Below are 23,121 nucleotides of genomic sequence, written 5' to 3'. Positions count from 1 at the left end.
GTTTATCTCAGTATATCTTTTTTACACACCTGCATCAACTCACTTAATCACCAATTGAAAAGCGGGATGTTGTTGAAGAAGCAACAAAAACTAGTTTTCACTTGTAAACAAAGGGAGGCAGAGTGAACCCCGCCAACCTGATGTACAACACCGCCTCACCTTATCATGCTAACTTCTTATTTATATAACATTTGGTAAATTATCAATTATACTCTTCTTTCTTATGGTAATCAACTGCTTATGAATAAAGTTTATATAGTGAGCAGTAGACTCGCTCCCTCACTTGGTGTTGTGGCCGCCTGCAGTACAGTACCTGTAACATGGTCAGGGTGGTGTAGTAGGGGTCAAGGCATTACTATACATCAATAACACTCTAATAATTTACATATTATATGAGATAATTTGCATAATACAGGATGACAGTCAATACCTTTATTATGTATATACAGTACTTGTTGATGAGGCTAGAGACCTCATATTATGTTACTGTTTTCTTAGTGAACACAGTTTAAAAGCGGAAAGCATAAAAGGGAACGGAAGAATTATTTACGTAAAACACAAAAGATTCATCGATCATTGAGGAAAAGTTTGTAAATTTGTAATTTATATTTAAGTATTATATTCCTGGTCCCTTTGTAAGTCTATATTGGTCTTTGAATGATTCATCGCCTGGTCTAATCTTAAGCCTGTTAAAAGATTATATTCAGTTGTAAATGTGTCGATATGATTTATTGAAGTAAGTGACCTGAACTGTGTCAAGTGTTGTTTTGGGGATATCAAAGTCGATGGTGATAGCAGGATAATACACACACACACACACACACACACACACACACACACACACACACACACACACACACACACACACACACACACACATCCTCCTAACCTCCTCCCTCTGACATAGGATTAACTCCCTTATGACAGCCAGGAGAATAGGATTAGAAAGTCCTTTATGTGAGGCTGTCATCATCCCAAGGACGCACCAATTCGACCCACTCTGTTCCTTGACTTATTGAGCCTCGACCTGTAAGTTATAATGATCATAAGACGCATTAAGCCTCTGGAAGAATAATATTATAGAAGCATAAGACAACATCGGAACATTGTTTGCATCATATCACTCCAGGAATAATAGTTTGCTACCATCCCTCATTATATCTCACCCTTAACTACCTATTCTCCCCCTTAGCTACCCATTATTTCACCTTAACTACCCAGTACTCTCCTTAACTATCCATTATTCTCCCCCTTAACTACCCATTCCTTCCCTTTAACTACCCATTCCTCCCCTTTATTACCCATTTTTCCTCCTTAACTACCCATTACTCTCCCTTAACTACCCATTCCCCCTTAACAACCCATTACTCCCCCTTATTTACCCATTCCTCCATTCCCCCCTTAAACTACGTATATTTATGTATGTGGAATGAATACAAGAGGAGATTCACCTACAGTTCTGTGTCATAGATTTTATTTAAGAGATGAAGAAGAAAAATAATGCGAAGAAAATGAGATGCGTGAAGAGGGGAGGGAAGGGCGTAGAAGAAAAATGGAGAAATTGAGGAAAAAATAAGTAGATAAACGAATAAGGAGGTGGGAGATAAAGGGAGAAGGAGTAGAGGGGAGGTGAGGCAAGGAGGCAGGAGAGGGTGAGGCGTCAGGGAGGGTTGGATGTGTGTGTGTGTGTGTGTGTGTGTGTGTGTGTGTGTGTGTGTGTGTGTGTGTGTGTGTGTGTGTGTGTGTGTGTGTGTGTGTGTGTGTGTGTGTGTGTGTGTGTGTGTGTGTGTCGTTAACCAGTTTTCTCATTGTGTTGTGTGTTGGAGAGCGAAAATCCGACCTCTGTAAGCTCATTGGTTACTAGACTATATGTACTACCCTGATAATACACATATTTGTTTACATATAGCGTCAGGTTGGGTGGTGGTGGGGGGTAGATTAACATCGCCTGTATAGTATAGTATATAACTCGCCACTATACACATCGTATAATGACAACTCACAAAAGAAACCATTTAAGATATACTGGGTTAGCTTGACATAAGACCAGTAGGATTATTGTACCCCGTATCCTGCCCGACCTCTCACACACCCATTGGACACAGAACAGGTTTTTGCAGCTTCCTTTTGTTCCTGTTCGAGATTCTGGTCATCATTGTGACAGGGGGCGCCAAAGAGCAACATGCAGATAGCTATCAGATGCTCTCTGCTTTTGGTTCTCGGCTGAGGAGAGTCGTAGACCTCACAGATAACCTACGATGTTCAGCCCCCATGATGTTCAGCTCCATGATGCTCAGCTCCATGGTGTTCAACCCCCATGATACTTAAGTCACGAGTTAAGGCGATTCACAGTTCTCTAAAACGCCGTGTTTAGTTGACTATTAATAACCTCAGCTGGCCTACACACACACACACACACACACACACACACACACATATATATAGTATAACAATTCGCATCAAATGGTGATGGGATCCACACCCTCCTGGTTCATGAAGCATTGGAGACGCGGAGACCCAGACCCGGGTTGTACGTCTCCGGTAATCCTCAACCTTCCTCCCGATCTCACTTAAGTACCCGTCTGAACAGCTGATCCGACTCCAACATGTGATCACGTCCCCTACGGTTGAATAGAACAGATTGTAGTCGTTTGATAAGATGCCGTGTTTTGTGTCCTTATGAGGTAATAAATCCCAGATAGCTTCCCTCTTAGGTATATTAAACGGTTAATATTTTTACTAACTTTTGCAGTAAAGTAAAAATGAGGCAGACACCCTGAGCGTCCCTGAGTCCTTTCTTCACCGCACCACGATACATATGCTGATGACCCCGGCACCGGCTGATGCTTTCAGGAGCTCACACGGAGCCTCTTGTATACCTCGACCTGAAACCATGTAAGAGGTGTCGCTTCCCCCCTTCCTACCCCCTTCTACCCCCTCTCCTCCCCCTCCTCCGCCCCCTTCCTTCCCCCCTTCTCCTCCTTCCTCCCTCCCTGGCACACTCTTACCAAACTGGATTCATCGCAATGCTTCTAAAAATAACTATAGTTTCTACCCTTCAGGATAAAGTGAATTTAACCCTCTTATGTGTGCGATAAGTTGTACAAGAAGGCGATAAAAACTCTTGGTATCATTGGTGAACATAATCTCCTACAGCGACGCCTTCACCAGAACCTGAGCATAAGATGAAGTTAGAGAAAGAGTGAGAGAGTCAGTAAAGTAATCCCCGTTTTGTGCCAACACCTTACAAGGAGAATAAGAATAGTTTTTTCGGTTAGGTTAGGTTAGCATTGGCGTTATATAGAGTACGTTATTATTATATAACCAACCAATTTTAACCTCGCACCTGGGTGTGTGTGTGTGGGGGGTTATAAAAAAACGTCTGTTAGGAAAATCTAAACATAAAACATATTTGATTATTATCTCGCAAGTCATAAAAACCTTAACAAAGTTGTTTCCAAAGGGACAGATCTTTGTTTGACCGTGGGAGCGTCAGTACCTACACCACCAACCAGCCCGCCGCCTCTTCCCTCATCATTGTCGCAGCTAAAACACTTAAATGTTACTAACTAAACCTACTGATAACTGTACCTCTCTTGTGTGTGTGGTAATACAGATTGTTTTGCCGTGGACTCGAGTTGTCTTTATTAATGGTAATTATGACCCATCAGTCGACCTACCTGCATTATTTGACCGATGACTCACACAGGTAAACCCTTTGTTGATAATCCGGAACATGAGGTAAGGACAAGTTCTCAGTAAGGTCGCTCAGGTAAGCCAGGTAGTACGTCTAAAGCGTTTATCAACTAACTGCATTACACTCTCATAATCCGAATTATCACAAATTATCACATTGTCAACCAAACTCCCACTCGCCCAATCAAGTCTCTTAAAAATTGCACATCCAATCAGAACACAAAGGCAGAATTTCATCAGCGAATTAGGCAGTCGAGGCCGGAAAAATAGGGGTACACATTGTCAGCCGGTCAGTAAATTGGTTATCCCCTGATGCAGGCACCTGGCACCGTGCCGTCCGTCAGTGGCACTCTCCGTCACACAGAGCCACCTGTTAACTCCCATTACCTCATTACCAGAGAGATCAAAGAGAAGCTCTTTTAATAACACTCGGGGAGGGGCGATAATGATTTTGTCGTCGTGTCTACTTGATCACGTTTATAGATTTGCTTTGGTGACCCTGATGGGAGTTTGTCGTGACACCTAACTTAACCTAACCTAAGCTAACCTGTGTCTCTCTCTCGTAACAGTTAATGAATCTATAACAAAGGACAGGTTCATATGTTAAGTATAATACCTTATTGGTGTTAATTATGCTCGTGTATTTATGATTAATCTATATTCTATCTCATACATTGACCTTAACATAGAAACAAAATACAAAGTAGTGTTTATGGTTAAGATAGAAAGAGTCGGTCATACTATAAGAAGGTGAGTAAATAAACAAGAGATATTAACGAGTATATTTAGTTCCCGTGGAGGAAGCAACTAACAATGGCTTCTTGAATCCTCGATAACGTCACGCAGCGCTGTCCTCGTTAACATTCTGGCTGTCATAAAGCCTCGCCCTCAGTATCGTAAGCGTTCTTATCGTAAGTTATCCGACACAGTAAGCGCCGCCGTGTAACCCTCCCCTATCCTCTCCTCCTCACTGACCATCCCTCCTCCCCTCCACCTCCCTCCCTCCACCTCCCTCCTCCCTCCCTCCCTCCCCTCCCTCCCTCTCCCCACAACCACTACGTCTAACGAGCAACATGTGACGGCCAGCTCCCACTTCCAGACATTTAGAGAATTTGTCCGGAAAATCCCCAGGCCATTCCTCTCACCGAGAAAATTGGTCCATGGAATGATGATGGCGGATTAAGATAAGTCACGGTTGACTTATCTGTGTATTCATCTTGTCGTGGAATTTCTGAGGTTAAGGGCGGTTAATATTTCTATGGACGTAGTGATGTGGACAGTATTCAGATAATGATAACCTAACCTAACCTAACCTAACCTAACCTAACCTAACCTAATTCTAACCTAACCTAACTTAACTTAACCATCTACTTTACATAAACAAAAATTATTTCACCAAATGACTTTTGTGTTCAACTGTTACAGGCTTCAGGTACTACCACAAGCGCAAAGCCACAGGTTTTAAAGTAACAGATACAGGTTTTAAGTAACAGCTACAGGCTTCAAGTAACAGCTACAGGGCTTAAGTAACAGCTCACAGGCTTTAAATAACAGTTACAGGCTTCAAGTAACAGCTACAGGGCTTACAAGCTACAGGCTTTAAATAACAGTTACAGGCTTCAAGTAACAGCCACAGGGCTTAAGCACAGCTACAGCTGTAACTGTTTAACGATACACGAAATCCAAAATGAAATTATATACCCAGTACCTCACCCCACGTAGCTACCGGTACCCCGCTGATGCTGCTTTGAATCCTCATTACCAGGTGTGTGAGGTGCAGGTAACGTGAGAGCTGGCGTGAGTTATGGGGTAATACGTCATACACGCTCACTCACGCTATTGGGTGTATTGCCTTTTCCTCTTCCTCTTCATCATCATCATCTTCATTATCATCATCATCATCATCATCATCATCATCATCATCTTCTTTCATCATCATTAATATCACATCATTATCACTATCATCACCATCATTTCCTTCTCATCATCATCATCATCATCATCATCATCATCATCATCATCATCATCATCTCATCATCATCATCACCATCACCCTCCCTCTCATCATCATCATCATCATCATCATCATCATCATCATCATCATCCTCCTTCTCCTACAGTGCTATAATCTTGACTCCTAAGGTTCCTCGATCCTTTACTACCAACATGTAAATGGGTAATTGACCTGGGTTGTATTTTTATAATCGATTAAGTTGTAAGGAAAAATAATTAAGTGATGATGATTGTTTTGAGGTTAATAGATATATGTTTACTGTGTTTGTGGTGTTGTGGTGTGTTGTGGTGGTGGTAAGGGTGTTTGTGGTGTGTAGGTTGGTGGTGTTTGTAGGTGGCCAGGTGGTGTTTGTGGTGCTGTGTCAGGTGGTGTTTGTAGGTGCCGTGGTGGTGTTGTGTAGGGTGGTCGGTGGTGTTTGTGCGGTTGTGGTGGTGTCGTTTGTGGTGTGGTGTGTCAGGTGGTGTTTCAGGTGCTGTGGTTGTGGTGGTGTTTGTGGTGCTGCAGTTGTGGTGGTGTTTGTGGTGCTGTGTCAGGCGCTTAGGCAGGTTTAGGTGGTGTGTTGTGGCAGGCTTCAGGGTGCTGTGCTTGTGGTGTTTTAGGAAAATAAAGCAGGGTGGCGTTTGTGGTGCCAGCCAGGGTGGTGTTTGTGGTGGTGTGTTGCGGTGGCGGTTTGTGGCGCTGTGTTGTGGTGTGTGTTTGGTGGTGCCGTGTCAGGTAGTTTAGGTGCTGTGTTGTGGTGGTGTTTGTGGTGCTGTGGTTGTGGTGGTGTTTGTGGTGCCAGGTTGGTGGTGGCGTTTGCAGGTGTGCTTTGCGGTGGTGCCCAGTGGTGCTGTGTCGTGGTGGGTTTGTGGTGTCATATCAGGTGGTGTTTGTGCGCTGGTGGTTGCGGTGGTGTTGTGGTGGTGTGGTTGTGGTGGTGTCGAAACAGCTGCAGGTTTTGTGCGCTTAAAGCGGTGGTGGTGTTTAGGTGCTGTACGGTGGTGGTGTTTAGTGGTGTCAGGTTGTGGTGGTGTTTGTGGTGCTGTGTTGCGGTGGTGTTTCAGGTGCTGTGTCAGGTGGTGTTTCAGGCGCTGTGTTGTGGTGGTGTTTCAGGCGCTGTGGTTATGGTGGTGTTTGTGGTGCTGTGTTTATGGTGGTGTTTGTGGTGCTGTGCTGTGGTGGTGTGTTGTGGTGGTGTTTGTGGTGGTAGTTTGTGTGCTGCGGTTGCGGTGAAAGCCAGTGGTGCTGTAGTCGGTGGTGGTGTTTGTGGTGGTGGTGGTGGTGTGTTGCGGTGGTGTGTGCGTGTTGTGGTGGTGTTTGTGGTGCTGTGTTGCGGTGGTGTTTGTGGTGCCAGGGGGGTGTTTGTGGGCGGTGGTGGTGTGTGGTGTGTGGTTGTGGTGGTTTCTGGTGGTGTTGTGGTGCAGGTTGGTGGTGTTGTGCAGGTTGTGGTGGTGTGTGTGGTGTTTGTGGTGCTGTGTTGTGGTGGTGTTTGTGGTGCTGTGTTGCGGTGGTGTTTGTGGTGGTGTGTTATGGTGGTGTTTGTGGTGCTGTGTTGTGGTGGTGTTTGTGGTGCTGTGTTGCAGTGGTGTTTGTGGTGGTGTGTTGTGGTGGTGTGTTGTGGTGGTGTTTGTGGTGCTGTGTTGCGGTGGTGTTTGTGGTGGTGTGTTGTGTTTGTGGTGCTGTGTTGTGGTGGTGTTTGTGGTGGTGTGTTGTGGTGGTTTGTGGTGCTGTGTTATGGTGGTGTTTGTGGTGCTGTGTTATGGTGGTGTTTGTGGTGCTGTGTTGTGGTGGGGTGTGTTGTGGTGGTGTTTGTGGTGCTGTGTTGTGGTGGTGTTTGTGGTGCTGTGTTGTGGTGGTGTTTGTGGTGCTGTGTTGCGGTGGTGTTTGTGGTGGTGTTGTGGTGGTGTTTGTGGTGCTGTGTTATGGTGGTGTTTGTGGTGCTGTGTTATGGTGGTGTTTGTGGTGCTGTGTTGTGGTGGTGTTTGTGGTGGTGTGTTGTGGTGCTGTGTTGTGGTGGTGTGTTGTGGTGGTGTGTTGTGGTGGTGTGTTGTGGTGGTGTTTGTGGTGCTGTGTTGTGGTGGTGTTTGTGGTGCTGTGTTGTGGTGGTGTTTGTGGTGGTGTGTTGTGGTGGTGTTTGGTGCTGTGTTATGGTGGTGTTTGTGGTGCTGTGTTATGGTGGTGTTTGTGGTGCTGTGTTGTGGTGGTGTGTTGTGGTGGTGTTTGTGGTGCTGTGTTGTGGTGGTGTTTGTGGTGCTGTGTTGTGGTGGTGTTTGTGGTGCTGTGTTGTGGTGGTGTTTGTGGTGCTGTGTTGTGGTGGTGTTTGTGGTGCTGTGTTGTGGTGGTGTTTGTGGTGCTGTGTTGTGGTGTTTGTGGTGCTGTGTGCGGTGGTGTTTGTGGTGCTGTGTTGTGGTGGTGTTTGGTGGTGTGTTGTGGTGGTGTTTGTGGTGCTGTGTTGTGGTGGTGTTTGTGGTGCTGTGTTGCGGTGGTGTTTGTGGTGCTGTGTTGTGGTGGTGTTTGTGGTGCTGTGTTGCAGTGGTGTTTGTGCTGTGTTGTGGTGGTGTTTGTGGTGGTGTGTGTTGTGTGGTGTGTGGTGGTGTTGTGTGGTGTTTGTGGTGGTGTGTGGTGGTGTTTGTGGTGCTGTGTTGTGGTGGTGTTTGTGGTGCTGGTTGTGGTGGTGTTTGTGGTGCTGTGGGTGGTGTTTGTGGTGGTGTTTGTGGTGGTGTGTTGTGGTGGGTTTGTGGGCTGTGTTGTGGTGGTGTTTGTGTTTGGTGCTGTGTTGTGGTGGTGTTTGTGGTGCTGTGTTGTGGTGGTGTTTGTGGTGCGGTTGTGGTGGCGTTTGCAGGTGTGTTGTGGTGGTCAGGGTGCTGTGTGTGGTGGGTTTGTGGTGCATGTCAGGTGGTGTTTGTGGCTGGTGGTTGTGGTGGTGTTGTGGTGGTGTGTTGTGGTGGTGTTGTGGCTGGTGGGTTGGTGTGTTGGTGGTGTTTAGTGGTGTCAGGTTGTGGTGGTGTTTGTGGTGCTGTGTTGTGGTGGTGTTTCAGGTGCTGTGTCAGGTGGTGTTTCAGGCGCTGTGTTGTGGTGGTGTTTCAGGTGCTGTGGTTATGGTGGTGTTTGTGGTGCTGTGTTATGGTGGTGTTTGTGGTGCTGTGCTGTGGTGGTGTGTTGTGGTGGTGTTTGTGGTGGTGTTTGTGTGCTGCGGTTGCGGTGGCCAGTGGTGCTGTGTCGGTGGTGGTGTTTCATTGTGTCAGGTTATCTTTTATGGTGCCTCGGTGATGCAAACGTTGTCTTGTGGTACTGGGTTATGGTGTTTGTGGTGCTGCTTTGTATCCGTTTATCTTTATGGTGTCTTTATGGTGCTTCGGTGATGTAAGCGTTGTCTTGTGGTGCTGCATTCTGAAGGTGTTGTCCAAAGCCGTGTTTGTACCTTGTCTGATAGATAACCTCCCCCATTATCTACCTTTATTACCGTAAATATATGACCCCATTATGCAATTACGGAGGATAAATCACGGGCTCTTCCCTCCAATTTGTGAAGTACGGCCCAATTTGTGAAGTGCGGCGAGGAATCAGAGCAATGATCCTGTACTAGTGGGTCGTGTAGTGTCAGGGTATAAGAAGAGGAAGGAGAATTGGTCATGTTAGATCAATCTTTGCTGTCTTGTTCTTCCTTGATGTTGAAAATATCTGATATGATGAACCCTAACTAACCTAACCTAACCAACCTAACAATGACCTAACCAACCTAACCTAACTAACCTAATAATACCTAACCTAACTATACCTAACCTAACCTAACCTAACGTAGCCTTACTAACCTAATTTAACATAACACTGACGAGACTGAGTGTGTACGTAGTGTGGTTGGTGTAGTGTGGTCAGTGTAGTGTGGTTGGTGTGTGTGGTCAGTGTGTGGTCAGCATAGTGTGTAGTGTGGTCGGTGTAGTGTGTAGTGTGGTCGGTGTAGTGTGTAGTGTGGTCAGCATAGTGTGTAGTGTGGTCGGTGTAGAGTGTAGTGTGGTCAGTATAGTGTGGTCAGTGTAATGGGAAGTGTGGTCGGTGTAGAGTGTAGTGTGGTCGGTGTAGAGTGTAGTGTGGTCGGTGTAGAGTGTAGTGTGGTCGGTGTAGTGTGTAGTGTGGTCAGTGTAATGGGTAGTGTGGTCGGTGTAGAGTGTAGTGTGGTCAGTATAGTGTGTAGTGTGGTCAGTGTAATGGGTAGTGTGGTCGGTGTAGTGTGGTCAGTGTAATGTGGTCAGTATAGTGTGTAGTGTGGTCAGTGTAATGGGTAGTGTGGTCGGTGTATTTATCCTTATAAATATGTAGGTTCACAACATAAGTCTAGAAGCTGTACACACGTCAAGACACTGAACTGGTACCCACCCTGCCCCGCTAAGGCCAGGCCCTCACCTGACCCTCTCCGGCCTCACCTGCCCCACCCCGGCCCTTAAATGCCCCACCCCGGCTCTTACCTGCCCCTACCCTGCCTTACCTGCCCCACCCCCGCCCCTCACCTGCCCCAGCCCAGCCTTCACCTGCCTCGCCCCGGCCCTACCCCGCCCCGGCCTTACCCCGCCCGGCCCTTACCTGTCCCGACCCGGCCCTTACCTGTCCCGACCCGGCCCTTACCTGTCCCGACCCGGCCAGCATCAAATTATCGAAACTTAACTCACTCCCAACCTGTGGCCCGTAACTAATAACAAGAAAACAATTTACTTCTAGACTCTTAAATTTACATTATCACTCCGAGGTCCTTATTTATATATATCTTTTATATATATTGCACACACATTGTACACGCTCCACGGGGTACATCATCTGAAACTGTCAAATTTATCAGTGCTGAATAGTGTATATCACCTTATTTACAGTACACACACATTTATAAAGAGTTAAGACCCAACAGTTGATAATAGTCTCCCAGCACACGAGGTCAGTGCCAATGTAACCAGGGAAATATAACTACCCAAGTCATGCAAGAATATATCAGTGTTTTGCTCTGGACGACGCAATCAAGTCCAGGCTATGGTTGTTGCATCTGGTCACGCGTGCGATTCGTGTGTCCAACAAAAGCACATTTTGACGCCGTGTGTCGCCTCCTGCAGGCTATCTGTCTGTTTGTCTGTCTCTCTTTAATGAAAGTCGACATAAGTTTCCCCACTGTAATACTTTTTTTTAAAGACAAACGCCACTATTCGTTAGCATTTAGATTAACATTTCCTGGTCCTGTTTATGCATCGCCTACAAAAGCTGTCGTTAGAAAGTTGGGCATTTCAGGTATCCGAAGCAATACATTATAAGCCTCGTACACTTGATGGTCTAGTGAAAACAGATGAACAATACCGTCCTCCCATCCGTCCATCACTCACCGTCCACCTCTCGCCGCCCACCGCTCTCCGTCCACCGTCCACACACCTGTACTACCGTTTTCACTACAACGATGAAAGAATTGATGAATACATAAATAAATAGTTGATAGTTAATGAGATAATTTTTTATTAGCTTTAACAAGAATGTGTAAAATGTTCCCTCACATAATCCAACAAACTTTCAACTTTCAACTAATAAGAGAAGGAAATTGACGAGACCTTCTGGGCACACACTCCCAGTAAGGTTGGTAAACAGATACTCGGTGTAAGACTGTGGCCCTTTGAGATCCATGATACCTGGCAGTACAGATGGATAGTCGATTCATTACCGGAGGAAGGAGGTATCAGAGTACTGGGCTGATCTGTCTCCTACGCCCTGGGCCTCCGGGTTTAGTTCTCTCTCGTGTGTGGTGTAGGTAGGAGTACAAGGTATTAATTGAGGAATTTGTAATCAGGTAAACTAAAGGTAACTGGGCAAAGTAACATATCCTCACTTTACCATGTTGTTATACTGCTCTTACACAGACAGACAGACAGACAGACACAGACAGACAGACAGACAGACACAGACAGACAGGACGACCCTTCAGCATCTACGTAATGGTTGTTGTAAAGGATAAAAGACTCAGGTTTTCTTTGGCATTTGGTATAAAAGGATTGAGAAGCCTTGTTGTCGGCGATGCGTGAGACGTGTAACAGATGACTGAAATGAGCAAAGACAATAATGACTGAGGTTGTTTGATGGTTAAGTTCAATTGAATGAGAGGTGAAAGGAGGTGGAGAGAATGAAGGTAATAGGTTAGTGTAATCAGGGGTGAATGAATGAAATGAAGGCAGGAAATTAGTGAACTCGGTGGAAATGAAAGAAATGGAGGCAGCGGAATAGTGAGGTCGGCGATTTATGGATCGTTTGATATATGAACAACAGAAATATCGATCATACTGTAGCGATAAGGAGAGAAATGAAAGCGGGAAGGAAGAAGAGAGAAGGAAGAAATGAAGAGAGGGAAGAAAAGAAGTTGAAGAGGGAAGGAAAGAAATGGTAGGGGAAATAAATTAAATGAAAAAAGAGAGGGAAGAAATTAAATAAAATGAGAGAAGGAAGGAGAGGTGATGAAAGAACTCTTCAAGAACTTCCGCATTACAAGTTAGTAACAAGTCATGGTGAGGGAATGCAAATTAGGAGTTAATTACTCAACTATCCATTAAAACTCATTATAATCTCTCGTCCTCAGCTCTTAGACTAATGACTTAATTATCATACACGTGCATTTGTTAAGAAGGCAGTTGGTATTTAGTATGATAGGCATGTTATTATTATTATTATTATTATTATTATTATTATTATTATTATTATTATTATTATTATTATTATTATTATTATTATTATTATTATTATTATTTACAATATTTACAGTGTAGATCAGTTCACTCAGTGTTGCCAATCAGTGTGATGATAGAGGTCAGTGTTACCAATGAGTGTTAGTGTGATGTTAGAGGTCATAATAGGTTAAGTCACCTGGAGTGGAGTGATTGTGTTACACCTGGCCTGGTACTACAGGTGTGCTAAACATCGTAAAATAAATAAACTAAAACTTATTACAGAAATGTATGTGATAAAGATATTGTCACTGAGTCATTTTTCTGTTAAAGGTCCGTCATGAAAGAGGTCAGTGTACAGTGTATTTTTATTTGTGGTGAAGAAAACTTTTACATTTTTACTGTAGGAATTTTGTACACTGTTCCCTGGCCTCCAACCCTAAGATGACAATGAGATGTGTGGGGACGTTCACCTTCTGCTGCTATATGACACACCCACACCCACACCCACACCCACACACACACACACACACACACATCCACACCCACACACATCCACACCCTAGACTGATCCCAAATGGTGACTGATAGTTACTTTGTCGTTCCCATGCTAACGCCTTTGACACAGGTCGATTAAGGTCAGTTGAACAAACAAAATGGTTTATTTACGAGGCACATAAATACACAGAGGCGATAAGCGGAAGTCATATGTGGACGACAGGAGGAGAGGTCAAGCACGGGGCCAGAGGGAAGGGGTTTACGAGCACCCGCCACCTCGCTGTTGCCGCCACCATTAAGGGTTAACACTTACTTCTACAAACACGTATAAAGACGATATGGAGGAGACAAGAAAACGGAAAATAAAATAATTCACATACCATCAAACTGAGACCATTTTGGCCTTATCTTATAGGTCACAACAACAAGCTCATGAAGCAGATGTTAGAGAGTGAGACCCGAGACCGTGGTCAGGCAGGGTCAGCGAGAGATGGTTGTACCAGTCAGGAGATAAATGTAAAGGTCCCACAGCTTGTGTCCAGCTGGGAAGAGACATATTACGGAGAGTCTGCTGCTGCTATTACCGGGGAGGGGGGCACCAATGGCATCGCCGTCCACTTTACCGGCACTTGATTTAAAGGACTTAATATGTTATCACACCGCTTGGACGCAGAGTATCAAGTGACTGGTAACAAAGTTGCTGTCATTGTGTGACGTAACAATTCCAGCCAAGAAAAACAGGATTTTCGAGTTTAACTCAGCGGGAGCGACAACTGACCAACTTGCAGGGGTTGACAAGACAACATCCACCAGTACACACGCTGGCTCCTGGTCCTGACTCTGATAGGATTTTGCTGCGATAATAATGTAAACACCTACTGTACCTTCTTCTACGGGTCTGCTCACTTACACTACCTATGTTACCCTCCAACGTAACGCTGTCTTACTACATGAATTCAGCCTTCTCAGATCCCAGTGGGTGAAGAGACAGGCAGCAGAGGGTGAAGGTGGACCACAACCTGTGAATAATCTGATATATCCAGGTGCCGCCATTAGTCTCCGCGACACCGACACCTTCACACGAGCCTGGCAGAGATGTTGCTGTTGATGGCACCGCTTCTGACCCTGACCCTACTGCTGCTGCTGCTGTTGTTGTTCTTGTTAATTCTGCAGCTACTATTTATGCCACTGTCCTGACACTAATGGTGCTGCTCTTACTTCTGTTACTAATGGTACTGATGCTATATAGAGTTAATGCTGACCTTATTCCTCGTGTGTTACCGCTTCACACACACACACACACACACACACACACACACACACACACACACACACACACACACACACACACACACACACACACACACACACACACAGAGCCCACCAGACAAACAAATCTACAAGTAGCGGCCAGACAACTATATACCTTTACTTACCTGTGGACCAAACAGGTGAGGTAATGTGCCGCCTCTGCCGCCGTTCTCATGGTAAAATACGGCTTAATTACTTCACGTTGAACCTTCATTATTTATATTCATGAGGGTAATTTCTTATGTTTAAAGAGCATTAGTTTTGCACTTATTCTCAGGGAAAGAACAAAACAATTAACGTAACACATAGAACACAACATATGAAGAACAGAACATAATAGAACACAACATGAAGAAGACAAGAGAACACAACACACTCTAGAACACAATGCACAACACAACACAATAGAACACACCATGAAGAACACAAGAGAACAACACAACACAATAGAACACACCATGAAGAACACAACACCAATAACACAACACAACAACACTAATATGATCACATCTTTAAAGTAAGTATTACTCTTTAGGCTGTTTAACATATAATAAGTATCCTAGTGGTTAATAGAGTCTAATTCACTGCTTATTATGCCAAGTATTATGAATCTCCAGTAACTATTATCTCACTTAATCATAATATATTCAATTTATTAGAGTGAATAATTTATACCTGCAGTTGAATGAATAAATTATGCTTGTGTTTATATAAGACTCTTCATGCAAGGTTATAATGTATCTTTAGTAATTGTTATCTCACGAGCATAATAATTTACCGTAATCAATCTTCATGTTTCATATCTTAAGCACGTAATTAGTCCTTCCTCCGCGTCTACTATAAGCCTCGTACTTCAACATCATAGAGGAGCCAGGAAATATTATACTCCCGGTAGGTTCTTTGGAGTCTCATACAATTGCCTCACCTGGACTTAATTACCTTGGGTTATATTAGTGCTGTATTTATGTGGTGGTCATCGTCACAGGTAGAAATATTTAATGAAGAAAGGATAGAGTCGTTTTAAAGGCCCGGAACACACACACACACACACACACACACACACACACACACACACACACACACACACACACACACCTTTATCTACAACATTGTATTGGTATTCATCTTCGTCTCGTTAAGTTGTTATATGACGTCATCAAGGTCAGAGAGGCTATATTAAGAGGTATATAAACATTTGTGACGTCATCAAGGTTCAGAACGGGAATATTAAGAGAATATAAACATTTATTTTCAGTTTTGATGTTACTGAAGTCATTATGGTTAATTTCTATGGTATTACTTATCAGGGAACCAATACCATGGAATAGTGCTTTGTTGATGGTAGTGAAGAATGATGGGAGTTAGGATACAGGAGTCTTTTCTCTCTCTCTCTCTCTCTCTCTCTCTCTCTCTCTCTCTCTCTCTCTCTCTCTCTCTCTCTCTCTCTCTCTCTCATATGAGGATGTCGGATATGAACAGTTTGTTGTGGTCACTTCTTGAATATCCTTCGTGAACTTAAATAATTTTTGGTAATACAGAGAGATGGGCCACGTATGGTTACTATAGTCTGAGATATATTAAACAGCTGTAGTGTGTAATGGATGTTTCTTTTCTATTTAATGATAACAATTTGAGTAAGAGATTTATATATATTTATCATCATCACTCTCCTGTGGGCTGGGTGTGTGAGCTCCTTAGGTGTTTACGTTTCAGCAAGTAGAAATACTGTAGGTAGTGGCCGTCTGCGTGTTGTGGACTGTGTCAGGGAATAAACGGGGAAACTAACATGAAATTCACCATAAAACATGGAAATAAAAGCAAATTATCTTGACTGTAAGACTTTTATTTTTATTATGTGAATATAAAAGCGGAACATTTGCATAATTTCCATCGGATTTAATTTTTATTCTCTCGGTGTCGTTGCTAGGTGTGTCTCTCCTCTTCAGCACACTAGAGTCTTGAATCACCTACTGTATACAGTCATACAATCGGTGCACATGAGTAATGAGAACCACATGTGTGAGTTGACCTTAAGTCGAACACACGATATATTCCTGAAAGCTCTCGTCATTCTCACTAGGAGCTGACGCTATGCAGTATACAGAGATTTTATGATTACGGTCACCAAGTTGTCATTTTTAATCGATTCTTAGTCATTATCTAAGTCATCAGAGATCACAGGAGGAAGACTGTTCATACTACAGACGGAGGTGGTGGGTGACTCAAGGTTGTAAAGTGTTCCCATAATAACTCGAGAACTTGTTTATAATTATGCATCACTAAAACAAGAACCTTCTTAACCATGATTGTATTTTTATTTATTTTTGGTGGGGAGGTGTTCTTGTCTTTTGGGGAGGGGGTGTTGTTCTCTTTGGGGGAAGGAGGGGGCGTTTTCTCTTTAGGAGGGGGGGGGTGTTCTTTTTAGGAGGGGGAGGGAGGGGCGTTCTTCTCTTTGGGAAGGGGGACGTTCTTCTCTCTGATAGACGTTCTCCACCTTACCTAATCCTGTTCTTGTAGAGGGCAAGGTGTTTATACAAGATCGTCAATATATTATAGTGAACAGGAAGAACGCAATACAGTGTTACATATAATTTGTCAATATCTAGAAACACCGAATGTTGTTCTTTTACTACAGTGTAAACAATGATACAACAAACTGCCCTCAGAGGGATGGGAATTAATCGTTTCATCAGTCCACCAATCATTGTATCTCATAATGCTTAATGGGTGATGGATTAGTGTAGTTATTAACCTCGTTACGGGCTTAAAGACCTTAGTTGTCTGGTAGAGCGTCAGTAATAACATTGTAACATCAAACAACATCAATCAGTTCATACAGTAATAATTTAAAGTTTTACCCTTCCGTAAAAATGAATTCAGAAGTGCTACTTAACCAAGGCACTGACGATGTGTTCCCCAGCTCTCGTCTCCAATCGTTACAGGTTAGATCACAGGTTTGGTGTATCCAGTGTGTCTGAATGTCGTCACATATCAGTGCATCAGCGTGACGCCCAGTAAGTCGTGTTTTTACATGGAAAAAAGTTGCTTTTCCCTCGTATTCAAAATGTGTTGCTAAACCCAACATGAAGTAATGATATATTTTTTTTACACATTTTTACCTTCATACATCACGTTAAGAGCCACAGAAGGTCTTAAGAATATAAATACTCAATAATCAAAGGCATATTATGAATCATCTTTACCGAATGAACACCTTTTGAATACATGAGTCTCGGCGCTTGTCAAGTTCAGATCGTAAATTACTATTAACTTTTAAGTAATAATTCCATCTTAATAAGCCCAAGAGGTCTTTTATCTCACATAGAAAATCCCTAGAGGTCTATTGCTAGTCTTTTATACCTATTTTACACGCCAGTACTTGAAAGGTAGAATAAATCAGAATATAGTTAAGGAGTCAGTCTTAATGAACAAGTTAACCCTTTATCATACACCTGTGTGAGACTCGGCGGGCCACAGGTAAGGGCTATACAGTACCTGCATGGGTTCTATATCTCATTAAGCGAGTGTGACAGGGCGGCATGTTATCCTGGCCCACCTGGGGAGTACGGAGGGTGGGCCACGAGATGAATCCCCCTGACCAGTAGCCAAACACACTCCATGAATAAGTTAAGACAGGCTACAAGTATTTACACCTCCCCCGACAACCTCTCCGCCTCGGTCTTGGGTCTCCCGTCGTCGTCGCCGCCGCCGTCGGATTGGGTTTCTGTAAAAGTTGTAATGATGTTCCTCTCTCATGAGCCTCATTTTCTTTCGTTTCTTCTCGTTGTCTTTGAGGTTTTGGTCGGTGGTTATTTGACTTATTTTTATTCAACTACCTTAAAATTAATCTTCCTTTATGACCAACGTTTAATTGTTGTACATTGAAACTATGCAGTAGAATGTTACCTTTATATAACGTAGTGTATAATACTACTGATGGACGTGAGGTGCACTATGGTACCTATACACAGCTTAGAGTGGCAGGTGAGTATAAAGTCAGATCACATGACTTTAACTTCGAAGTATCACATATCACAGGAGGAAAGTTTTGCCAAATGGCCGGCATTACTAAGGACCAGTAATGGGAGGCGGTGCGGGGTGTAGCCTTCACCCTGTGTCATAGTGGCTGCTGGTAATCCCACCCGGGGCTGCCCCAAGCTGTGAGAGGGAACCTGTCTTATAGTTGAGGAATTGAAGGCTGCCAGCCACATGGTTCACGGTGCGCCGCCCATCTGTGGACACTCTTATAGTTCACGTGTGTGTTAGACTCAGCGTTGGAGTCCAGGTTACACTTCCCGAGCCAGTTGACTTCAGGTGCACATAACACCCAGCCACCGTGGCAGCTCCCTGAGGACCGACTCCTGCAGGTATATATCAACCTGTGTAGTAAACCGTCCCAACTATAATGTTAAAGTCATTCATAATGGAGGACCACCCTCACCTGGCCCTGTGAAGGCATTACCCTCACTTGGCCATGTGGAGGACCCCTCCCTCACCTGTCCATGTGGAGGCAGGAGTTCATTAACAAAGTCAGCCATAAATCTTGGCAGGTAGCAGCCTCACACCTGCCGGGACTACACCTGGGTCACGTCTGTATTTTACCTGAAAGAGTTAGTTAGATTTAGGAGAGTCGTCCCTTAACACCGAGAGATGTAGCAAGGTAAAAAATGAGGAGATGCAGCCAGGGATCTTTTGAGCTTGAAATATTCGAGTGAGTAAATCAGGAAACGTGGAGTGTGAGGATGAGTTGTGAGTTATACACCAGAAATAATTTTAAGGCTGTTAATATTCATAGCATGTTTAGTTAAGTTATGAGACCAGGTGTAGAGCGATGAGGGAGGGTGATGGTAACAGGTAGTGGGGGAGGGTGGTGGTAACAGGTAGTGGGGGAGTGTAGTGGTAACAGGTAGTGGGGGAGTGTAGTGGTAACAGGTAGTGGGGGAGTGTAGTGGTAACAGGTAGTGGGGGAGGTAGTGGTAACAGGTAGTGGGGGTGTAGTGGTAACAGGTAGTGGGGGAGTGTGGTGTACAGGTAGTGGGGAGGGTAGTGGTAACAGGTAGTGGGGGAGTGTAGTGGTAACAGGTAGTGGGGAGTGTAGTGGTAACAGGTAGTGGGGGAGGGTAGTGGTAACAGGTAGTGGGGGAGGGTGGTGGTAACAGGTAGTGGGTAGATTAATAGAAGACCTTAAACATATTCTTCTAATGTGAGACACAGAAGGAATTTACCTGGATAACTCATCAATGTACGACTTTTTATGATCTAAGGAACGGCTTTGTAGGAGTGACGGTCAGCAGTGGGGGGGGGCTGACGATACCTTACAAATTGGTTCTGGAGAATCTGCGTGTGAGTGAGCATTGGGTCAATTGATACCTTTAAATATGTTTGATAATGTTGTTTTTTTGTAAGATTTGAGTGTGTGTGTGTGTGTGTGTGTGTGTGTGTGTGTGTGTCGTTCATTATTGCTCGTACCCCATCATAAGACAAAAGGAAAACAGAGGTATATTATGTAGGGAAGGTTTTGTTATGTGAGGCGCAACCTTTCTCTCTCAGTGACAAGCCGCCACCACCACATGACAACGAGGAAAGTTTGTATATGTCAGTCTGTCTGTCTGTTCTCACACATGCTCTTAAAAATCGCTTAATTATGTATATTATGTGTGTGTGTGTGTTTGTGTGTGTTTGTGTGTGTGTGTCTGTGTGTGTGTGTGTGTGTGTATGTGTGGCTCGTTGCTGCACCTTTAAGAACGACAGGTGTGGTACAGGTGTGGCGTGACCCAGGCCAGTTTTAGGAATAATATCAAAGGTTGGAATTATGGTCGAAAGGTTGAGTGTTAGCAGGTGTGTGACGCTGGCTGTAAGCTCCTGTATTCTGACATATACTGTATTTAGTGTGTAAGTATATACGCTTCCCATTATGTCATGTATGTGTATTATTTACTTATTAGGAAGAATTGATGTATATAAATTTTCAAGGTTAAGTTAAAATGAAGTATTAAAACATCTGGGAATCTTTTATTTTTATTTTTTCTATTGTGTTATATATGCATTATTATAAACCACTACAGTCTCTTAAAAGTGCTAAGACCCATGAATTAAGCAGCTGGAATTGACCAAAAGTCTTATTAGGGGCAGTGCGGATATAGTATACTGACAGACGGTCCATGACTCACTGCCACTGGTCTAGACTTCACAGACCAGCTCGTGTGTCCCGTTTACCCCCGCCAGTGTAGTAGTTAGTGTATGACGTGACGGTAGCTTAGAGGTGTACTGTATGTCTGTATAGTGTATGGCCGAGAACCTCACAACTGTACCTGGTCAGTGTTGTTCTGTGACCCCGAGTATTATTATAAGTTTAAATACATTTCATGATAACACAGGAGGGTTTAGGTAAATAAAGTTCAGTAGGCGTTTGTGTTTCTAAAAAAGTTTGGTATTTTATCTCCAAACTTCACAATCCGCCAGTCCCCGAACTGCATTTTTCCCATTAGCTTAATGCTCCCGATTTTTTTTTTGTCATAGTATACGTTACGTTGGTCCCTAACTCCATGCTAAAGTTAGTTAGGCTCTACTGATTTATATATATATATATATATATATATATATATATATATATATATATATATATATATATATATATATATATATATATATATATATATATATATATATATCCACTCCTGTTTTGTTCTTCATCATCCCCATCGGATTATTATCTCTCTCTCTCTCTCTCTCTCTCTCTCTCTCTCTCTCTCTCTCTCTCTCATCGCTGTAAGGGCTGTCAATGAACCATAAAACACGCTTGGCAAAATGTCAATCGTTAAAATCAGGTATTAAAATAGAGGGTTTAAAAAAAGGCATTTTCTCTTGGTAATGCCAGGCGACCCGCGGGAATTATGTCGGCCAAAAATTCTTGACAGGTATCAGGAAGTTTTGATAACGTTATGTATCTGTCTGAAGCACTGCAGGTCGCTTTATTTGAGAATGTGGATATTTTTTCCCTGTACCGGATTTGTCCGACCTCAGTGGGTAAAAATGGTGCCAGCTAGGTAATTAATTTCTGCTGTCCTGCTACAGTGCCTGCCTGTGTGTGTGTGTGTGTGTGTGTGTGTGTGTGTGTGTTTTATCAGTGAAGTATTACAGTAGTTATTTCTACATGAGATTTGAGATACCTACACGTGATTCTCCTAAAAATAACAAGATGTCCTTTAAATTAGTTTTATAACCCAGTTTGAAACATATTAACCTCAAAATTATAATAGATAAGACAAAAATAAATTAGTTGTTCATCAAGTATAATATAATTGGAGTGTTCTATTTGTTATGTTTTTTGAAGTTATTAAATTTTAAATGGTTATATAATTTATAGGGTGTGTGTGTGTGTGTGTGTGTGTGTGTGTGTGTGTGTGTGTTGAGGGAAGGACACAGACTCGAGGATGCTAATTGGTGGGTTGTGAGATAAACACCCGAGAGGTGATCCTTGATGCTGAGGAACAACACAGGTGAGGAACTTGACGCTGCCTCTCGTCTATAACTCGCACGGTCCTTGGTGAGTGGAGTCTGTCCTTGGCAGACAAGAATTTCTCACTTTTGTACGTGGAGACATCGGGTCGTGGCTGGTAGAGAATGGGATTGTTCATTGTGAGTTACTGACTTTGTTTACTGGTCTTTGTGTGAGTGATGGTGACCTTACGTTTTGACCTTTTAAGGAAAAAAGTTAATCGTTGCAGGGATTATTACTGAGGTCATAATTATCCTGTGTTAGACAAGAGCAACTTTAAGCTTGAGGCTGTGTACAGTATGCGCGAAGACACAAATTAGCTGTAGAACTCAAGTGAGCAGATGTTCCCCAGGTATCCTGCTCAGTATACCTGCATACTTACAGAACATATATCATTTGTATAAAACAAGTGAAAATTGTGTAAAATGTGACAAAGTTGAGGAGATAAGAGCCGAGTATGGTAGGCACCGTGAGCCAGGCGTGGCGACAACAAGGCCTTACATGTTATCACAGGGACTCTTCCTGTCATGTGGCAACGTCTTGCAGGTATGCGCCATTACCACCATACACTGCCGGTGAGGAATACAATAAGTTAATAATTCAACAGCCCTGAACCCCCCCTGGACCTGGTGGTTATTTACACCTTCAGTACCGGCAAATATGGCGGCGGCACAGTGAGGGGCGGCAAGACGCCTCGCCTCGCTCAGTTGACACGTCGTCACTCATCTGTTTTTAAGAACTAATTCGAGACTTTACATGTTTTACTTTTCTATTTCAAAGACTATAACTTATCAATCAGTAACATATATTATATAGAAGCTATTTTACTACAAGTCTCCGACGAATCAGTAAACCCGCACACAACACATGCATGTAATCCTTGAGTTGGAGACTTGCAAGTGAGATTCCCTATCATAATTATACAACAATAGACAAATTCCTGGATGGGAGGGAACTTGATTTAGAGGATCGTAAATCAGCGACAAATAAGAAAATATAAACGTTATACATCCTTGAGAAACAGCGGTGCCTGGTACGATGCCTCACAGCACCTCCAACATCAACTACTAGCAGGAGGCAGTAGTTAATTGTTAATGACCGAGTAATGGTTAGTTTTCAGTCATCGGAACTAACTTGTCAGTGCCATATCTCCCCAATAATTTCCTGCACAGCTCAATGTCACTCCGTCTTAACTTCTATTTGAGCTCTAACTCTCTGCCTTCTGTCGTTACTTTCATAATTTCTTCCGACCACCCCGAGACATACCACACCTCCTAGTGGCACCACATCCCCCTACCCTGAGCCAGATACCACACCTCCTAGTGGCACCACATCCCCCTACCCTGAGCCACACACCATACCTCCTAGTGGCACCACATCCCCCTACCCTGAGCCAGACACCACACCTCCTAGTGGCACCACATCCCTACCCTGAGCCACACACC

This window comes from Homarus americanus, unplaced genomic scaffold, assembly GCF_018991925.1.
Source record: "Homarus americanus isolate GMGI-L3 unplaced genomic scaffold, GMGI_Hamer_2.0 scaffold49667, whole genome shotgun sequence".
In the NCBI taxonomy this organism is placed as follows: domain Eukaryota; kingdom Metazoa; phylum Arthropoda; class Malacostraca; order Decapoda; family Nephropidae; genus Homarus; species Homarus americanus.
This window is presented reverse-complemented; position numbering follows the sequence as displayed.